Consider the following 18,052-nt stretch of genomic DNA (forward strand, 5'->3'; position numbering starts at 1 on the left):
AATGAGAGAATATAATATCCCGTAATACATAATTAAAAAACAATAACAAAAGAAGAAGAAGAAGAAGAAGAAGAAGAAGAAGAAGAAGAAGAAGAAGAAGAAGAGCTTTTACTTCACTGGCAATTCAAAAAAAATAATTAACCACCTCAGATCTCCAGGGCTAAAATAGGCCAGGGATAGAATCCTTCTGCTTTCGTGTTTCTGCTCCTTTCCCTGGATCAGGGGACCAGCCATAGTTGAGTGGTAGAGCACCCGCATGGCATGCAGAGGGTCCTGGGTTCGATCCCAGCATCACCAGTTTTTTAAAAGATCAGGCAGTTGGTGATGGGAGCTCTGGAGAGCGGCTGACATTCTGAGTAGACAGTACTGACTTTGATGGACCACAGCTCTGATTCAGTAGAAGGTGGCTGCATGCAAGTGTGCATGTGTGCATCTATAGACATTCCAAAGCACTACATTCAACATAATACCGTGTTACAGGATAATTCCAGGGCTCTTTTTGTAGAAAAAGCCCAGGAGGAACTCATTAGCATAATAGGCCACACCCAACAGCAGGAACGTATTAGCATATTGGGCCACACCCCTGACAGCACAGCTCATTAGCACATTAGGCCGCACCCCCATGTTACCAGAAGCGTGGTCATCCAGCCACACCCACCTTTTGCTTCTTATTCTGTTAACCTTATTTGTTGTCAAACAGGGCTCTTTTTGGAGCAGGAACTCCTTTGCATGTTAGGCCACACACCCCTAACGTAGCCAATCCTAATGAGTTCCTGCTGTTGGATGTGGCCTATTATGCTAATGAGTTCCTGCTGGGCGTGGCCAACTTGGGAGCCAGCCGGAACTTCCTGTGCGTTCCTGCCCAAAAATAGCCCTGGTTTTACCTATAATATTCTATCCATTCATGCACTGAGGTTGTTGCAATCACCAAGCGAAGAACAGCCCTTAGATGGCCTCTGTTCCTTTGAGAACGCCAGTTAGCTCCTGTTGTTTATTTATTTGCTTTATCTGTTTATTTATTCCCCGCCTTTCTCCCCAATGGGGACCCAAAGTGGCTCACATCATTCTCCTCTCCTCTGCTTTATCCTCACAACAACCCTGTGAGGCAGGCGAGGCTGAGAGTGCGTGACTGGCCTGAGGTCACCCAGCAGGCTTCCGCAGCAGAAGCGGGGATTCGAACCTGGGTCTTCCAGATCCCAGACCGACACTCTAACTACTTCAACACGCTGACCCTCACTGTTATACTTGCATGGCTTCATGAACCAAATTAAGAGGACAAACGGAGGCCTGTTGGATCAGACCAAGGTGGGTCCATCTAGCCCAGGTGTGCATTCCCATAATCACTTTGGCTGTCCTTTTCTCCATCTTTTCCACTCCTCTAGTGTCCTTTTGGGCCGTGGTGGCTCAGAGGTAAAGACACTGTGCTGCAGACTAAAAGGTCGGTAGTTCGGCAGTTCAAGACACGAGTGTGCTGCATGACGGAGTGAGCTCCCGTCTCTAGTTCCAGCTCCTGCCAGCCTAGCAGTTCGAAAGCAAGAAATTGCAAGTAGATAAATAGGTACTGCTTCAGTGGGAAGGTAACAGCGTTCCATGCACCTCAGCGTTTAGTCATGCCGGCCACATGACCATGGAAAAAGTCTTCGGACAGCGCTGGCTCTTCGGCTTGGAAACGGAGGTGAGCATGGCCCCCTAGAGTTGGATTCAACTGGCTTTCAAGCAAGGGAAACCTTTCCCTTTACCTAACGTCCTTTTAGCGATACAGTGACCCAGGGCTTTTTTTGTAGAAAAAGCCCAGCAGGAACTCATTAGCATAATAGGCCACACCCAGCAGCAGGAACTCATTAGCATGTTGTGCCACATCCCTGACAGCACCACTCATTAGCACATTAGGCCGCACCCCCATGTTACCAGAAGTGTTCTCATCCAGCCACACCCACCTTTTGCTTCTTATTCTCTTTACCTTGTTTGTTGTCAACACCCAGGGCTTTTTTTGTAGCAGGGACTCCTTTGCATGTTAGGCCACACACCCCTAATGTAGCCAATCCTAATGAGTTTCTGCTGTTGGGTGTGGCCTGTTATGCTAATGAGCTCCTGCTGGGTGTGGCCATCTCGGGAGCCAGCCGGAACTGCGTTCCTGTGCGTTCCTGCCCCAAAACAGCCCTGCAACCAGAACCGCACGCAGCTTTGACTCTCGAAAGCCCATGCACCCCAAAATCTGGCTGGTCTCTAAGGTGCTGCGGGACTTGATCTAGCTTTTCTACTGAAAAGCGATGCCAAGTTGGCATTCTTGGCATTCTTGGCCTCCCTTTACTCTTACTTCCATTGCAGCTCAGTCCCCTGAGTTGTTGCCCCCTCACCCAGTTTGTGGAGGTCCTTCTGGAGATCTCTGCGGTCCCCTTGGGGGTTTTGTCATCCTGAATGTCATCTGCAGGCTTGGCCCCTTCCCTGTTCTCCTCTGATTCCAGAACGTTTCTTGCAGAAGCGAAGCAGCACTGGTCCCAACCCAACACTTCTGCTGCGCGCTGTTCTCTGACCCCAGGGCTGCCAGGTTTGGGGAAGGAATGAAGAGCTCCAGGTGAGTCCTGAAGCAGGGCGAGGGCGGCTCCTGAGAAGGCAGAGAGGCCTCCGGGGAGACTCTTCCTCCATCCGCCCATGCTGGTGCAAAGTTCAACCGTTGTCTTAATCTTCACATCTCCCCAGCAGCAGGAACCTAACAAACACTTGGGATCCAGGCCAGGTGCTAATGTTCTGTTTTCTTTTCGGGGCCCCCCCCCCCAAAGTTTTTTTGCTGGATGGATTAGTGAAAGAGGGCTCCAAAAGGGGTCTAACGTTACAAGTGAAGGGATGCCAAAAATTCCTAATTCCATTAGTCATTGATGTTAAGGAAAGGGCTGCTCTGTGACCACGGCGGGTCACGTGACCGTGTTACACACACTCAAACGCCCCTCTCGAAATGCTCCCTGGAGAAAGGAGCGTGCAGACACTGGAGCAGGACGCCAAAAAGCATGGCTGGCCCTGTCGTGTGTACTCTGCTGGAGGCATGCCCCCGAGAGGTCAGCTAGTGGAGAAACAAGCAACCACCTCCCAGCCAGGGGAGAGGGCGGGGAGACAGATGGATCGGCCGCTTCGCCCTTGTTCTAACTCTCCTCTGTAAGCAGAAACGTAGCTGCTGCAACCACCAGAAGGGGAAGGATGGGAGGCTGCCGTAGGGTGCTTTCTGCACTGGCTTTGCCTTCCACTGTTTTAGCAAACCCATATTGGAACAGAAATTCCCCTCTGCACTGCATGCCGTTTCGCTTCCTTTGGTCATCAGATTTTATGGTACCTTCTGCATAGATTTAGGCAGGGGTCATTTCGTAGAAAAAGAGGTGCAGGAGTGCATTAGCATAACTCATTTGCATATACCACGCCCCCTGACATCACCGGAAGTGTGTCAGAAGGCAGCACCCACCGCTCAGGCTCCACTGGACTGTTTTGCATTGCTAGCTATTGGAGGGGGGGAGAACGGGCAGATCTGTCCTCACAGAGGAGGGAGAGCTTGTACCTGAATAAAACTTGGTCTTAAAGTTGCCACTGGACTGTTTGGGGCCAGGGGGGCTGGGGGGGCTCTGCAACTCACCTGGCTGCTTCTTGCTCTGACTGAGGGCTGCTGGGAGCAGGGGGCGGGGCTTGTTGCATGTGCCCGCCCCCTGGGCTCTTTACTGCCGGAGCTCCGCTCCTGTGTGCTCCTGCAGGAAATGACCCCTGGATATATGGCCATTTTATGGATGTTTGGGGGTGACTTTGCAGACAGTACAGCGTTGGCCCGGGGTATCTGAATGTGGTTTTGAGCTGCACCTTTTCCTCAGGGTTGAGAAGATGTGGAGCGAATGCCAGATGCAGAACCAGCCGTAGTGAAGGGAAGGGTGAGAGAGGCAGAGGGATGTACAGACTGCAATGTTGGTTTCTACCCTTCCAGACCACTGGTCCTTCTAGCTCAGGGGATTGTCCAGTCTGACTGCCGATTGCTCTCCAGGATCTCGAGTGAAGCCAGGTCTGTCCCAACAACACCGGGGGGACCTCAGCTTCTTTAAGTACAGGTGCCAGAGTCCGAACCCAGGACCTTCTACACAAACATGCATTCTACCGTTGCACCACAGCCCTGAAAGTATATCAAGGCTGAACAGGTAAAGTTGGTATTACCTGTCTTGCCACTTTATACTCCACGTGCCCCCTGTCTAAATTCCCGTAGTCCTATTGGTACATACGAAGCTGCCTTACACTCCACTGATCATGTTGAGCCACAGAGCCCTGAGTGAACAAAAATGGGTCTCTGGCGTTCGTCAAAGTCTTGGATCCCACAAATTGCAACAGGAAGGCTGGTTCATCTTAGAAAATGATGAACTTTTGCATCACCTGTTGTCTGGTCCTTTTTAACTGGAGATGCTGGGGATTGAACCTGGGACCTTCTGCTTGCCAAGCAGAGGCTCTTCCACTGAGCCACAGCCCCTCTCTACAGCTCTCCAGGGTCTCAGGCAGTGGTCTTTCCCATCACCCACTACCTGGTCCTTTTTAACTGGAGATGCTGGGGATCGAACCTGGGACCTTCTGCATGCCAAGCAGAGGCTCTTCCACTGAGCCACAGCCCCTCTCTACAGCTCTCCAGGGTCTCAGGCTGAGAGGTCTTTCCCATCACCTCCTGCCTGGTCCTTTTTAACTGGAGATGCTGGGGATCGAACCTGGGACCTTCTGCATGCCAAGCAGAGGCTCTTCCACTGAGCCACAGCCCCTCTCTACAGCTCTCCAGGGTCTCAGGCGGAGAGGTCTTTCCCATCACCTCCTGCCTGGCCCTTTTTAACTGGAGAGCTTGAACCTGGGACCTTCTGCACACAAAGCCGGTGCTCTGCCACTGAGCCACGGTCCCACCCCAAACAATGAAGCTGGCTCATACTGAATTAGACCCTGGGTCCCTCAAGGTCAGCACTGTCTACTCAGACTGGCAGCTGCTCTCCAGGGTCTCAGGCAAAGAGGTCTTTCAGTTCGCCTACTGTCTGGTCCTTTTTAACCAGAGGTAATGGCAGGAAGTGAACCTGGGACCTTCTGCATGCTGAGCAGATGCTTTACCACTGAGCCTTGGGTCCCTCGTCCTGAGTCCATCTGCTTGAACGTTCCAAGGCCATCATTTTGCATCCTGTTCTCCAAGACGTTCCACTGTGCACAGCCTATCAAAATAAATAGGCCGCCCTAGAGGCAAGGGCAGGGCTCGAGACAATTGCAAATCCCACCCATTTCGGTGCAGCCTCTAGAAGGGCTTTGCTCCCTCTGCTCAAGCCAGCCATCCCACCTCAGGGTTTACAAAAAGGTTCAGTACAAATAAATAACCAGCCCCGGCCGGGTGGTGATGGGAAAGACCAGTTTGGTGTAGTGGTTAAGTGTGTGGACTCTAATCTGGGAGAAAATAAATAACCAGCCTCGGCCGGGTGGTGATGGGAAAGACCAGCCGATCTCTTATCTTCTCAAGGTGCTGTTGGTCTTCCTGTTGCCATTTGGGGGAGGCAATCCTCCCGGGGGGGGGAGGGAATTTCCCTGGCATAATGCATTTTTTCCATTATAATGCATTCTTATTCCATCTTCTACAACTTATGGATTTGTTGTTGTTCAGTCGCACAGTCGAGTCCAACTCTTCACGACCCCATGGACCAGATCACACCAGGCCTTCCGGTCTTCCGCCGTCCTCTGAAGTTGGCTCAACTTCATGTTCGTTGCATCGATGACACTGTCTAACCATCTCATCCTTTGCCGTCCCCGTCTTCTTTGACCTTCAATCTTTCCTAGCATCAGGGTCTTCTCCAGTGAGTGCTCCCTTCTCATTGGGTGGCCAAAGTATTTGAGCTTCATTTTCATTATCTGGCCTTCCAGGGAACAGTCAGGGTTGATTTCTTTTAGTATTGACTGATTTGATCTCCTTGCAGTCCAAGGGACTCTCAAGAGTCTTCTCCAGCACCATAGTTCAAAAGAATCTATTCTTCGGCGCTCGGCCTTCCTTACAGTCCAACTCTCGCAGCCATACATGACTACTGGGAATACCATTGCTTTGACCATGCGGACTTTTGTTGGCAGGGAGATGTCTCTACTTTTTATCATGCTGTTTAGGTTCGCCATCGCTTTCCTCCCAAGGAGCAGGCGTCTTTTAATTTCATGGCTGCTGTCACAGTCTGCGGTGATCTAGGATCCCAGGAACGTGAAGTCTGTCACTACTTCCACAACTTCCCTTTCTATTTGCCAAGGAGTGATGGGGCCGGATGCCATGATCTTAGTTTTTTTTATGTTGAGCTTCAAGCTTCTGGATACTATAAATCAAAGGCTTCAGTCAACTCCATTCTGGAAGGGGGGGGGGGAAATATACTTATTCTTGGTGCCACGCTTGGCTTTTTGAGTGTGTCTGCCTGGCATTTAGTTGAAGGCTGAAAGAATACACACACATGGAATGCATGCATGGAGATGCCTGATACCGAATCAGACCCCTTGGTCTATCAAGGTCAGTCTTGTCTACTCAGACTGACAGCTTCTCTCCAGTGTCTCAGGCAGAGGTCTTTCACGTCACTCCCTACCTCATCCTTTTTAACTGGAGATGCCGGGGATTGAACCTGGGGCCTTCTGCATGCCCCAACCATCAGCCAAGCAGATGTTCTACCACTGATCCATGTCCTTCCAGCACTCATATCCCCTGATACACACCAGTTCACACATAGCTGTAACCTGGCAAAAGCATGCACAGCTCACAGACAAACAACCTCTGCTTTTCAGCAGACCATTGAAATACTATGAACTTTGCATTCCGTCTGAAGTTGTAGTCGACGGCCACAATAAACAGAGTAAAAGTCAGGCTCTTCAGAGGTGGAGAACCCACCAACAGGGACCACTTAAGTTAATGACACAAGGAAATCCAGCTCTCCCAAGCCCCAGCCCCTGCCCCTAAATTGTGTACAGAAAAAAAAAAGAGTGGCCATTACTTTCTTGCCGCAACACTAACCTCCCCCCTCAAACGGCAGCACTTGCTGACTGCTCTCTACCCTACTTCACATGAAGTTTGCGCCAATTCAGGAGGAGAGAACATTTCCAGCTTCTGAATCTGAAACACTTTGAAATTTCACTTTCAAAATCCTGACCTAGAAAGCCCAGGCTAGCCGATCCCATCAGATTGCAGAAGCTAAGCAGTGTCGGCCTTGGCTAGTATTCTGAAGGGCAACCTCCAAGGAATACCAGGGTTGTAACACAGGGGCAGGCAATGGCAGACCACCTCTGAAACGTCTCTTGCTTTAAAAACAAGTCTAGCTCGCCACCTAGTGGTGCATAATGCTAAAAGAGCTAGAATGCCTGGCTGCCAGACGACCTTAGGATCTCCTGGCTATACTGTACCCAAGCCCATACGATAATTATTAATTAATTATTATTCACTTTCAAAACCTGAAATCACTTCTGGAGAACTTAAATCAGATGGACTGGCTCTAAGGATCGAGTACATGACCTATCGATCTATTGGCCGCATTCTGTACTTCTACACATTGTTGATTCTAAAACATCACGCTTACAACAATGTCCCAAACTGGGACTGTCAGGGAGAAATCATTCAGCGCAGGGGTGTCCAACTCATTTGTTACGAGGGCCAGGTCTGACATAAATGAGACCTTGTTGGGCCGGGCCCAGGTAGCGGAGATATAAACTTTATAAAGGACACAAACACAAAGGGTTTTTTTTAACTTAAAATAAAAACATGCGTAAAACATGAGCACTCTTGCAATATCTTGTTTATTTAACAGTGTCTGATCATTGAAACCTCTTGCTCTGAATTATTGCATCAAAACTTCTGTGCTGTTGCAATCTTGAGTATGCTGTTCAGGTGTGCATCTGTAAGCTGCAAACCTACAATGATGCAGCAGCAGCAGCAGAACTGGAAGAAGCAGAAGACAGCCAGTTCCACTGCAGGCCTGACAGAAGCCCTCCGGGGGCAGAAGCCCTCCGGGGGGGGGGCTGATACGGCCCCTGGGCCGCATGTTTGAAACCCCTGATTCAGAGGATACGTGTGAGAGAGTGTGGTGCAGCGGCTAGAGGATAGGGTCTGGGAGACCTGGTTTCAAATCCTTGTTTGGCTACGAAGCCCTCTGGGTGACCCTGGGCCAGTCACTCTCTCTCAGCGTGACCCACCTCACAGGGCCGTTGAGAGAGAAAGAAGTGTGAGACTCACGGTCTGAGCTCCTTGAGAGATGGTCGGGATATAAAAATGATAAAAGGTGAATTCAAAGTTGGGGAAGCCAACACTCCTGGGACAAGTCCCGGTGATTCTGGATACGCTGGGAAGAGCATCATTCTGGCAGGACCCTGTGAGGCAAACCAAAGCCCCCCTTTCCCTCTCTGGCCTAAGCCCAGCAGCGGCTTTGGGAACGCGGCGTACTCCGAGGAAATGTGGAGGAAAGTCGGCTCAATCCCTACCCCTCCCTTTCGACTGTTTTGTTCCTTCTTCCCTCGCTACCCCACGGTTCCTCCCCGGCCCCTCCCACCCGCTTTCATTAGCAACAGGATGAAAATAATAACAACAATAATGAGCTCTAATTCCTTTCAGAGTCTATTAGCAGATGTAGGGGTGGAGGCCTTTTTAAAAACCCCTTCCCAAGTCCCGTGAACCTTTTGCAGAGACCCCGCAAGGCAGGGAGACAGGCCTCACGGAGAAAACCCGCTTCATCTGCCAAGTGGATGAGACGCTCCTCTTATCTACAGATTGGGGAAGGGGTGGGGGGGGGAAGGAAAGCATTTAATCAAAGCTGGATGAGGCTCTTAGAAGAGAAACGCAGGCCGTGGTAGAGGAAGGGAAGATGGAAGGCAGGGAGCACTTTCCCCTGCAGACGCTCTGATGTCACCCGTCTCTCTCCCTTTTAGCCTCCCGGCGGCATAAGACAGGAGCCAGCAACTAAGCTCACGGGGGAAGGTAGCTTTTGCTTCTCACTTTCCACCCCACCCCACCCCCCCGAACTTTCAAGTCGTTGCCAAATCCTCTGCACAGAAGCAACCTGAGGGGTTCTGAGGTTTGGCTTCACATTCCCTTCGTTCCCTTCCTTCCCTGTGTGACCTCCACATCACCAGATAACGTCCCCGATCAGACATTTCCCATCCCTGTGATTTTTTCCACGCTGGCTGCAAAAGTTTCCTGGACCAGCAGGACATCTGAAAGTATTCTCGTCCGTTCTGGTGGGGAAAACAGAGCAGGGCCTGGGTGTACGAACCGTGGCTCCGTCTGCACGTCGCGTGGGCCGCAGAGATTCAGACACAGAAGTGTAAGACTGCCGGACTTTCAAGACTGGGGGTGGGAGGCGCAGCTAAGCCAGCCTCGGGGCATAATACACAAAAATGATCTGAATTGTAAAAAATAAAATAAAAATCACATATCTGTTTTTGCAGGTAAGTATTCCAAACATATGAGACCAGCACGTGGGAAAATCTGTAAAAAGTAAAGGGAAGCTTTCACATCTGGTTGGTGCCATACCGATGAAAGGTTCGCCCTGGAAACTTTGCTGCTGGAGGGATTTTGTTCATATTATAAAAAGGTAAAGGTTTCCCTTGCTCGAAAGCCAGTCGAATCCGACTCTAGGGGTGCGGTGCTCATCTCTGTTTCCAAGCCAAAGAGCCAACGCTGTCCAAAGACTTCTCCATGGCTCATGTGGCTGGCATGACTGAACGCCGAGGCACGTGGAATGCTGCTACCTTCCCACCGAAGCAGTACCTATTTATCTACTTGCAGTTTCTTGCTTTCGAAGTGCTAGGTTGGCAGGAGCTGGGGCCAGAGATGGGAGCTCACTCCATCACGCAGCACTCGGGTCTCGAACTGCCGAACTACTGGCCTTCTGGTCTGCAGCTCAGTGTCTTAACCTCTGAGCCACCGCAGCCCCTGTTCATATTATAGTCAAGTGCATTTCCTAGTTTGGGGCATGTGCGAAAGGGCTGCCTTACCTGTTTCTCCAGTGTGTTTGGTTCAAGACACGCTCACTCTTGGTACAGGTGAGGACTGGCAGAGACATTATCAAGGCAGGTGTCTTACTGGCACCAGAGGGGCACTGCTGCTGCCATGTGCCACACATCGCAGAAGGCCCCTGAGGGGATACTGATGTTGTTAACTAGGTTGCACTACATGCTATGATAGATCCCGCCCCCTTTCCCTTTGGCCATCGCCACCTTGACATCGCTGTGCGTGGGATGAAAAATGGGGCAGATGTATTAAAAAATTTTAAAATAAATCAACATGCCTGAATTAACAGCAGACCCCACTTCTCCCCCTGCAAAGCCAAGCCAACATTCCCGCCCCATGGACCTGGCTCTGAATCCACAATTCGTCTACTCTGGCCTACCCATAGTGATAGCCAATGCTGCATGAAAACATAGGGTTCAGTTGGCTCAAAAGGGACCTTGTCTTCTCACTCATGACACATCAGGGCCTCACGTGTCTCCCATGTTTAAGTCAGGGCATGGAAGAAGAAGAAGAAGAAGAAGAAGAAGAAGAAGAAGAAGAAGAAGAAGAAGAAGAAGAAGAAGAAGAAGAAGAAGAAGAAGAGGAAACATCATTTCCCGTGCAATGCCAGCAACCTGGTCTGGGCATTGTGGTTTCTCCTGGTAAATCCTCCCCCCCAATTCTCTGCCAGTTGCCAGGAGGGACTTGGAAACCCTATGCTGCAGTAACATATTTTCTGAGGGAATCTTTAGAAGATATAGAAATAAGGAAAAATAAACTTTCACATGATTTTCAAATATAGCAGTAGAAGAAGAAGAAGAGAAGAAGAAGAAGAATTTGGATTTATACCCCACCCTTCACTCAGAGTCTCAGAGCGGCTTACAAATTCCTTTCCCTTCCCCTCCGCACAACAGACGCCCTGTGAGGTAGGCGGGGCCGAAAGAGCTCTTTCAAGAACTGCTCTTTCAAGAACAGCTCTGGCAGAACCATGGCTTGCCCAAGTTTATCCAGCAGCTGCAAGTGGAGGAGGAGTGGGGAATCAAACCCAGTTCTCCAGATTAGAGTCCGCGCACTTAACCACTACACCAAACTGGCACTGCACCAATCAGATTGGATTTCTACTCCGCCCTTCACTACCCGAAGGAGTCTCAGAGTGGCTTACAAACTCCTTTCCCTCCCCCTCCCCACAACAGACACCCTGTGAGTTCGGTGGGGCTGAGAGAGCTCTGACAGAAACGGCTCTTTTTCAAGCACGTGGGTACAGCTGTGCCAGAACTATGGCTTGCCCAAGGTCATCCAGCAGCTGCAAGTGGAGGAGTGGGGAATCAAACCCGGTTCTCCCAGATTAGAGTCCCAAAAGGGAAAGGGTGGCTTCTTACGGCTCCGAGATGCTCTTGTGGAGACGTTCGCGGAACAGCTCTTAAAAAGCACACACACAAAAATCCAGAAGACGAATCCCTTTTCACTGCCAAGAGTCAGCATCATCTTGTCATCGTTCTGTAAGCACAGACCACCTTAGGGCTGCGGAGTGTTGATGCATCACGTCAATCCGCCACAATGGCCCCCAGAGACGGCTGCATACAAAGTCTGCAGGTACTTCAGGGGAATACGCACAAGTCAGCCGCTTGGCAAAACTAGACCTAAGTCCAATTGAAGTCCAGCATACTTGTTCTGTGGCTAGAACGAGAGACAGCGGTATTTTTCAACCCACTCTGAGCTCTTGGGGCAGAAAACAAGAAGAATTGGCCTGCCGGGTCCTTGAGGCATTGGCCAGGGTCCACTGAGTTTGGCTTGGCCTGGAGGCAGATGCCAGCTATCCAGAGGTGGGGGGTAACCAGCAGCCAATGGCTGCCACACATGGTAAACATCTGGGAAAGAAACAGGTAACGGGAGAAGAACTGGGATCTCAGGTCAGGCACAAGTTCTGCCAGACCCTGGACAGCTCCAGGAAACAGCGGTCAGCAGGCTCTGAGGAAGGGAAAGCGATCCATTGTCCCTAAGAGAGCCAGTTTGGTGTAATGCTTAAGAGCAGCGGACTCTAATCTGGAGGACTGGGTTTGATTCCCCACTCCTTCTCCACATGCAGCCAGCTGGGTGACCTTGGGTCAGTCACAGTTCTCTCAGAGTTCTTTCAGTCCCACCTACCTCACAGGGTGCCTGTTGTGGGATGGGGAGGGGAAGGAGATTGTAAGCTGCTCTGAGACTCTGAGTGAAGGGCGGGGGATACATCCAATCTCTTCCTCCTCCTCCTCTTCCTGCAATCTTCCATCTTTTCTTTCATGGCTCAAATGCAGCTGTGGGATGCGGGAGGGTGGTTGGCGGGGGTTGCCAATTTGTTTGGTGAACAAGTGGAGGAGAGGGCACTGAACCATTTCCCCTCCAGAGTGTTTTCTCTGTCCAAATAGTCCACTGGGGTGCAAACGAGCCTTAAAAGAGCTGTGCGCTAGACTGGATTCCTGGACTCCCATAATGCTCTCGGGTTTCTTTTGGTGTTCCAGATGAAGGTGTACAGGAGTGCGGGGAGTCATGGTAGTGAACATGTCAGTTCCCTGGAGAGTTCTGGCTACTAATTTAGATTGCTGGACTTCCTAGGTTTGGGGTCTGGGTCTGCTGGTGTATCCTTCCACACCGAGGTCCGTTATCCGCACCTTTTCAGACGGAGTGACCATGTCCAGCGTTCCCTCTAAGCTGAGTTAGCATGAGCTAGCTCACAGTTTTTCAGCCTCCGACTCACACATTTTCCTCTTAGCTCACGAAGGAGGGCTCCAGAGCAAACTAATTTACGCAGCAGCCAAATCGCTGGCTCACAACTTTAACGTCAGTAGCTAACAAAGTAGGATTTTTGCTCACAAGACTCCACAGTTTAGAGGGAACATTGACATGTCCATTCGAATGTGCAAACATTCCGATGCAGTTTCTTTGGGGATCCGAGTTGCTACTCATGGCTGGGTACGTGGCAAAACACTGGTTTTAAATCCAAAATATATATATTCCATAAATGTATGAAAATGTGACATGAACACTGGGGTGGTTTGGCTCTCAGAAAAGGCTGACGGGGGGGGGGATTCAATTCCTCGTGAGAGAAACCCCCCCGCAGTCCAAATCTAAGCAGCTGAAATTGCAGATTAATTGGCATACAGGACAAACGTGCCTCTCCATGGAGCGGAGCGGAGCGAGTTCTGCATCTGCATCGATGTTTCATGTCATCAAGAAGGGGAGGGGAAATCAATCAATTCCCTCTAGATGAAAACCCACCCAAGCAAGTTGAGCCACGCTCTCACAAAGTGAATTTGGAAATGTAATAAATATGACTATGATTTCATGAGATAGTGAAGCTAGAAAGCTTTGCCTTCATTTGTTCATTTGCTGTTTTTTTTTTTAAAAGCCTTCATTTGTTCATTTGCTGTTTTTTTAAAAAAAAGAAAAAAGAAAATACATGACAGCAGAATGATTGATTTCCAATATAGTTTGGTATCCAAAGTTTCTTAATATAGTTTGGTATCTCAGGCTTGCTTAACAGGAATGGGTGGAGGCAGAGGGCCTTTTCACCTTGAATCGTTCTCTCCACTGTGCTGATATGATTTATCATAGTAGCACGAGAAACCAAAAACAAAGATTCTGAAGTTAAATTTAAACGTTTGGATCACGGGAGCTTAAAAACCTGAGATTACTACTCCAGATGTTGAGCTGCAGTACACCACCAAGCACTGATCCTGAAACTGGTTCCTGATCCGTGGGCAGTTCATAGTTCTACCTACGGGCTGTCTTGCCCTGAAGCGCTTTTCACAAAGTAGACTGTGTTGCTTTCAGGTCCACAGGAGGCAATACACAGCGAGAATGAAATCTGCAGCAGATGTTATAAATGCATAAAAGGTAAAGGTAAAGGTTTCCATTGCTCGAAAGCCAGTCGAGTCTGAGTCTAGGGTTGCGGTGCTCATCTCCGTTTCAAAGTCGAAGAGCCAGTGCTGTCCGAAGGCGTTTCTGTGGTCATGTGGCCGGCATGACTAAACGCAACGCTGTTACCTTCCCACCAAAGCAGTATTTCTTTTTCTTTATCTACTTGCAATTTCTTGCTTTCGAACTGCTAGGTTGGCAGGAGCTGGGGCCAGAGACGGGAGCTCACTACGTCACGTGGCACTCGGGTCTCGAACTGCCGAGCTACAGACCTTCCGGGCTGCAGCTCAGTGTCTTAACCTCCAAGCTACCACGGCCCCTTTTTATAAATGCAAGGTAAACGTAAAGGTTCCCTTGCTCGAAAGCCAGTCGAATCCGACTCTAGGGTTGCGGTGCTCATATCCCTTTCAGAGCCGAAGAGCCAGCGCTGTCCGAAGACGTTTCCGTGGTCATGTGGCCAGCATGACTAAACACCAAGGCGCACGGAACGCTGTTACCTTCCTACTGAAGTGGTCCCTATTTACCTACTTGCAATTTCTTGCTTTCGAACTGCTAAGTTGGCAGGAGCTGGAACTAGAGAGGGGAGCTCACTCCGTCACGTGGCACTCGGGTCTCGAACTGCTGAACTACCGACCTTCCACAGCCTGCAGTTCAGCATCTTAACCACTTGAGCCACCGCAGCTCCTTATAAATGCAAAGGTGTATGTTAAAAAAGAGAAAGGTAGGACTCGGATCATTTGAAAGAAATCTTGACAAAGATTCTTGAATATCGTAGTTAAACCTAACAGTTAGGAACTCAATCCAGTAAGGGTAATTCTTTTCTGCTGGTAAGTCCCCCTTCCCCCCTACAAGCAATCAAGATGAAATTCTTATGTGTTGCACTCCTCACTCAAGGGATTTTCCCTGCCACCTTTCAGGAGGGTAGGGGAAAGTTCTCTCATCCTATAGGCAATTAAGATTTTCACTTGCAGAGTAGACAATTGGCAGGAATAAACTTTCCCCTCTTTTCCTGAGAGTATGGAGTGAGTGGAGACTATTTTTTTAAAAGCAAAATGGAGCACGCAGGTGCAGGAATCGAAACGTCATCACACTACACCTATGCAGGAAGAAAGGGAACTCCAAAAAAGACCAGCACCAGGAAAGGATGCCGCCGACTACCACCCGCAAGAATAGGACAACAATCAAAGATCCGCCGGGGGAAAAAAAGGGTGCCTGGTAGGGTTGTCACCACCCCTGTATATCTGTGGCCCTAGGTTAGACTCGGTAAAATGTGATTAGCACACTCTGTAAGCCGCCCAGAGACCCTTATTTAAAATATTTCTGCCCTGCCTTACCTCCTTTGACTCAACGCAACTAACAAGGCAACAGCAAACTGCAAGGATGGATATACACACACAAACCCATAACAGGCCATGTTCAAGATTAAAAACAGACAGCTTAGCAATAATAATTATCGTATGGCATTGTGTGTAGAATAGCCAGGAGATCCTAAGATTGTCTGGCAGCCAGAAGTTCTAGCTCCTTTAGCATTATGCATCACCAGGTGGCGAGCTAGACTTGTCTTTAAGGCAAGAGACATTTCAGAGGTGGTCTGCCATTGGCTGCCTCTGTGTCACGATCCTGGTATTCCTTAGAGGTCGCCCTTCCAAATACTAGCCAAGGCCGACCCTGCTTAGCTCCCAAGATATGACGGGATTGGGCTAGCCTGGGCTATCCAGGTCAGGGCTTAGGAAGGCATCCGCATCTGCCAAAACAGTTTGCCCTTCTCCAAATGGCCTTTAAATCGGGAACTATCCTGCAGGCCTTCCTAAATGCAGACAGGGTCGACACCCTCTTACACCAACTCCATTAGGCCCATGCAGAGGATGAAAGGATGTCTTGTGACCCAACAGTTGACCCAGTTTGAAGTGTGACAAAGAAGGGGGGGGCAGCAGTATAACTAAAATACAGACTACAAAAATACTGCAAGAAGTGCATGCAATTAACAACAATTGTAAGAATCAGTTGACTCTTGTTGTTGGAACTTCAACCTGTTTTAATCTTTCTGTTTTTCAACAGACGAACTTCCCCGGAGTTTTACCGCTCGTTTCGACACATTCTTTCTCAACGTAACGGTTCAATTTTGCATCCTTACAATATCTGACATCGGACTGTCTCCAATTCCGCGTAACTTCAAGAGCTCTTGACAAAGTACTTTTACAAACGGACTCAGGCAAACACAGACCTATGTTGACATAGAATCAGAAAGCCACTGAGATGATGCATAGTGTGGCGGTATAAGTGCACAACAAAAAAATGCATGAAAGTGAGCACCAAAAAATACCAGTTAGGACATTTCTATTTGATGGGAACTCTTTGGTTGCATGACATTCCTGTCACACATGTAACCGCCTCTCTCTCTCTCTCTCTCTCTCTCTCTCTCTCTCTCTCTCTCTCTCTCACACACACACCAGACAATGAGGTATCAAAATAGTTTCCAGACTGGAAGGCTTACAAACACTCCCAAATGTCAGAAATAATTTTGTTTGGATTAGGAACGTTAACTCTATTTCCGGGCAGGGTGTGGTTAAAGTCATCACAATCTGTGAAGTCCCAACTGCAAAACCTTCAGCTAATGATCAGAAAGACAGGCACCGAGACAGCAGACGCAGATCCAATCAAATGTGAATCTAGAAACTCTGAAATGCAAGAGGCCAGGTTATAAACGCCACTCTTAGAACTTCAGCAACTGCTAGTTACCGCGTTGACTGTGAATCAGCCAGGTGTCTTAAGGTTTGGGCTGCAAAAAATGACAGCATTTCAGAAATTATTTTCTCCCCTGAGCGAGATAAATGGAAGTGCTGAAAGCTGTTGAAGAAACAGACAGACGTCAACATTTCAGACCCAAAACAAAATTGCTTGGCACATCAAAACAAGACGTTGTTCCATGTTGATATTCTAAAGTTTTGTGTCTGTGTGTTTTAAAAAAAGAAATTCTGCCATCTGCAAAGGGCTGATTATAGCATAGCCTTTTCCACTACAGTTTAAGCATGAAAGAAGTACTCGGTAGCTCAAAACAGGGGTCATTTCGTAGAAAAAGAAACAATGGCCAACTTGCAGCAGTGTACTGCTCTAGATATCCAGGTTCCATTCTCAGTTGCTCTGACAAAAAGCAACTGGTAGACCTATTTCCTCCACAACTAAGTCCAAACTTTTAAAAAGCCATCTACACCGGTGGTTATCGCATTAAAATTATTTGCTTCATTTTGGAAGCAAAGTGAAATTTGCAAAACCAGGCAGATATCTGCTAACTTCCTTCCCTTTTAAAAAGTTCCCCCCCCCCGGGGGTAAAGAAGATAGATTCCCCCCCCCCCCGTTATTGGAGCAGAATAACATAATCGTACTGCCCAGATCTAAGGCCATGGTGGTGATCCAGCCACCACAAGGTCTCAAACTCTTCCCGTGTACAAAGCGAGAGGGTCCCCATCGTTAGGAAGTTCCCACGCATTTTGCGTGAGGCTGTGGGGCTTCCAGTTGCGACAAAGGACAGCAGGTCTGACCTCAAAAAGGTTTGCTTTGGACTCACATCAAGCAAAGGGTCAAAGTTAACTTGGATTCAGTTCACTCCATTCGGAGCTCTTCGCTCTTCTCCAGGAATACATTTATAAGGCGTCCCCCCCCCCATCCACCCTGTAAAGATTACCCTGCCTTGGAAGAAACTTGTGAGGAGCCCCATCACACACACATCTCTCCGAAAGTCCTCTCTCCCCAAGATGTCTTCCTGTGCCTTTCAACTTCCTGCCCAGGTGTCAACGGCAACAACCGCTGCAATCTTCTCCCACGCTTAGCCCCTAATCCACACTGTCTTGCTGGCCATTTGCCTGGCGCATCCTGGTTTCATTCTCTGAGAGAAGCTCCAAGGTGGAGAAAGAGCTGTGCCCACAACCCGACAGCAAGGTCCCCACACGTGGTGGTCTTGGAGACTCACAACTGCTCGAGGTGTTTTATCACCCCCAAGTAACCAGCCATTCACTCACACAGGAAGCTGCTTTATATTGAATCAGACCGGCAACACCTCTCCAGGGTCTCAGGCAGAGGGCTTTCTCCTCACCAACTCCTAGTCCTTTAAAATAGAGATGCCGGGGATTGAACCTGGGACCTTCTGCATGGCAAGCAGACGCTCTTCCACTGAGCCACAGCCCC

The 18,052-nt window shown here is 49.2% G+C and overlaps 1 non-coding gene across 1 annotated transcript; it reads right to left on the reverse strand.

Annotated features, from left to right (window-relative positions):
- Positions 1-17,980: 17,980 nt before the first annotated feature.
- Positions 17,981-18,052, reverse strand: TRNAG-GCC. Its single transcript has one exon. It is a non-coding gene; the product is annotated as a tRNA-Gly (tRNA).

Source organism: Gekko japonicus, unplaced genomic scaffold (genome assembly GCF_001447785.1).
Source record: "Gekko japonicus isolate JY-2015 unplaced genomic scaffold, Gekko_japonicus_V1.1 scaffold1476, whole genome shotgun sequence".
Taxonomy (NCBI): domain Eukaryota; kingdom Metazoa; phylum Chordata; class Lepidosauria; order Squamata; family Gekkonidae; genus Gekko; species Gekko japonicus.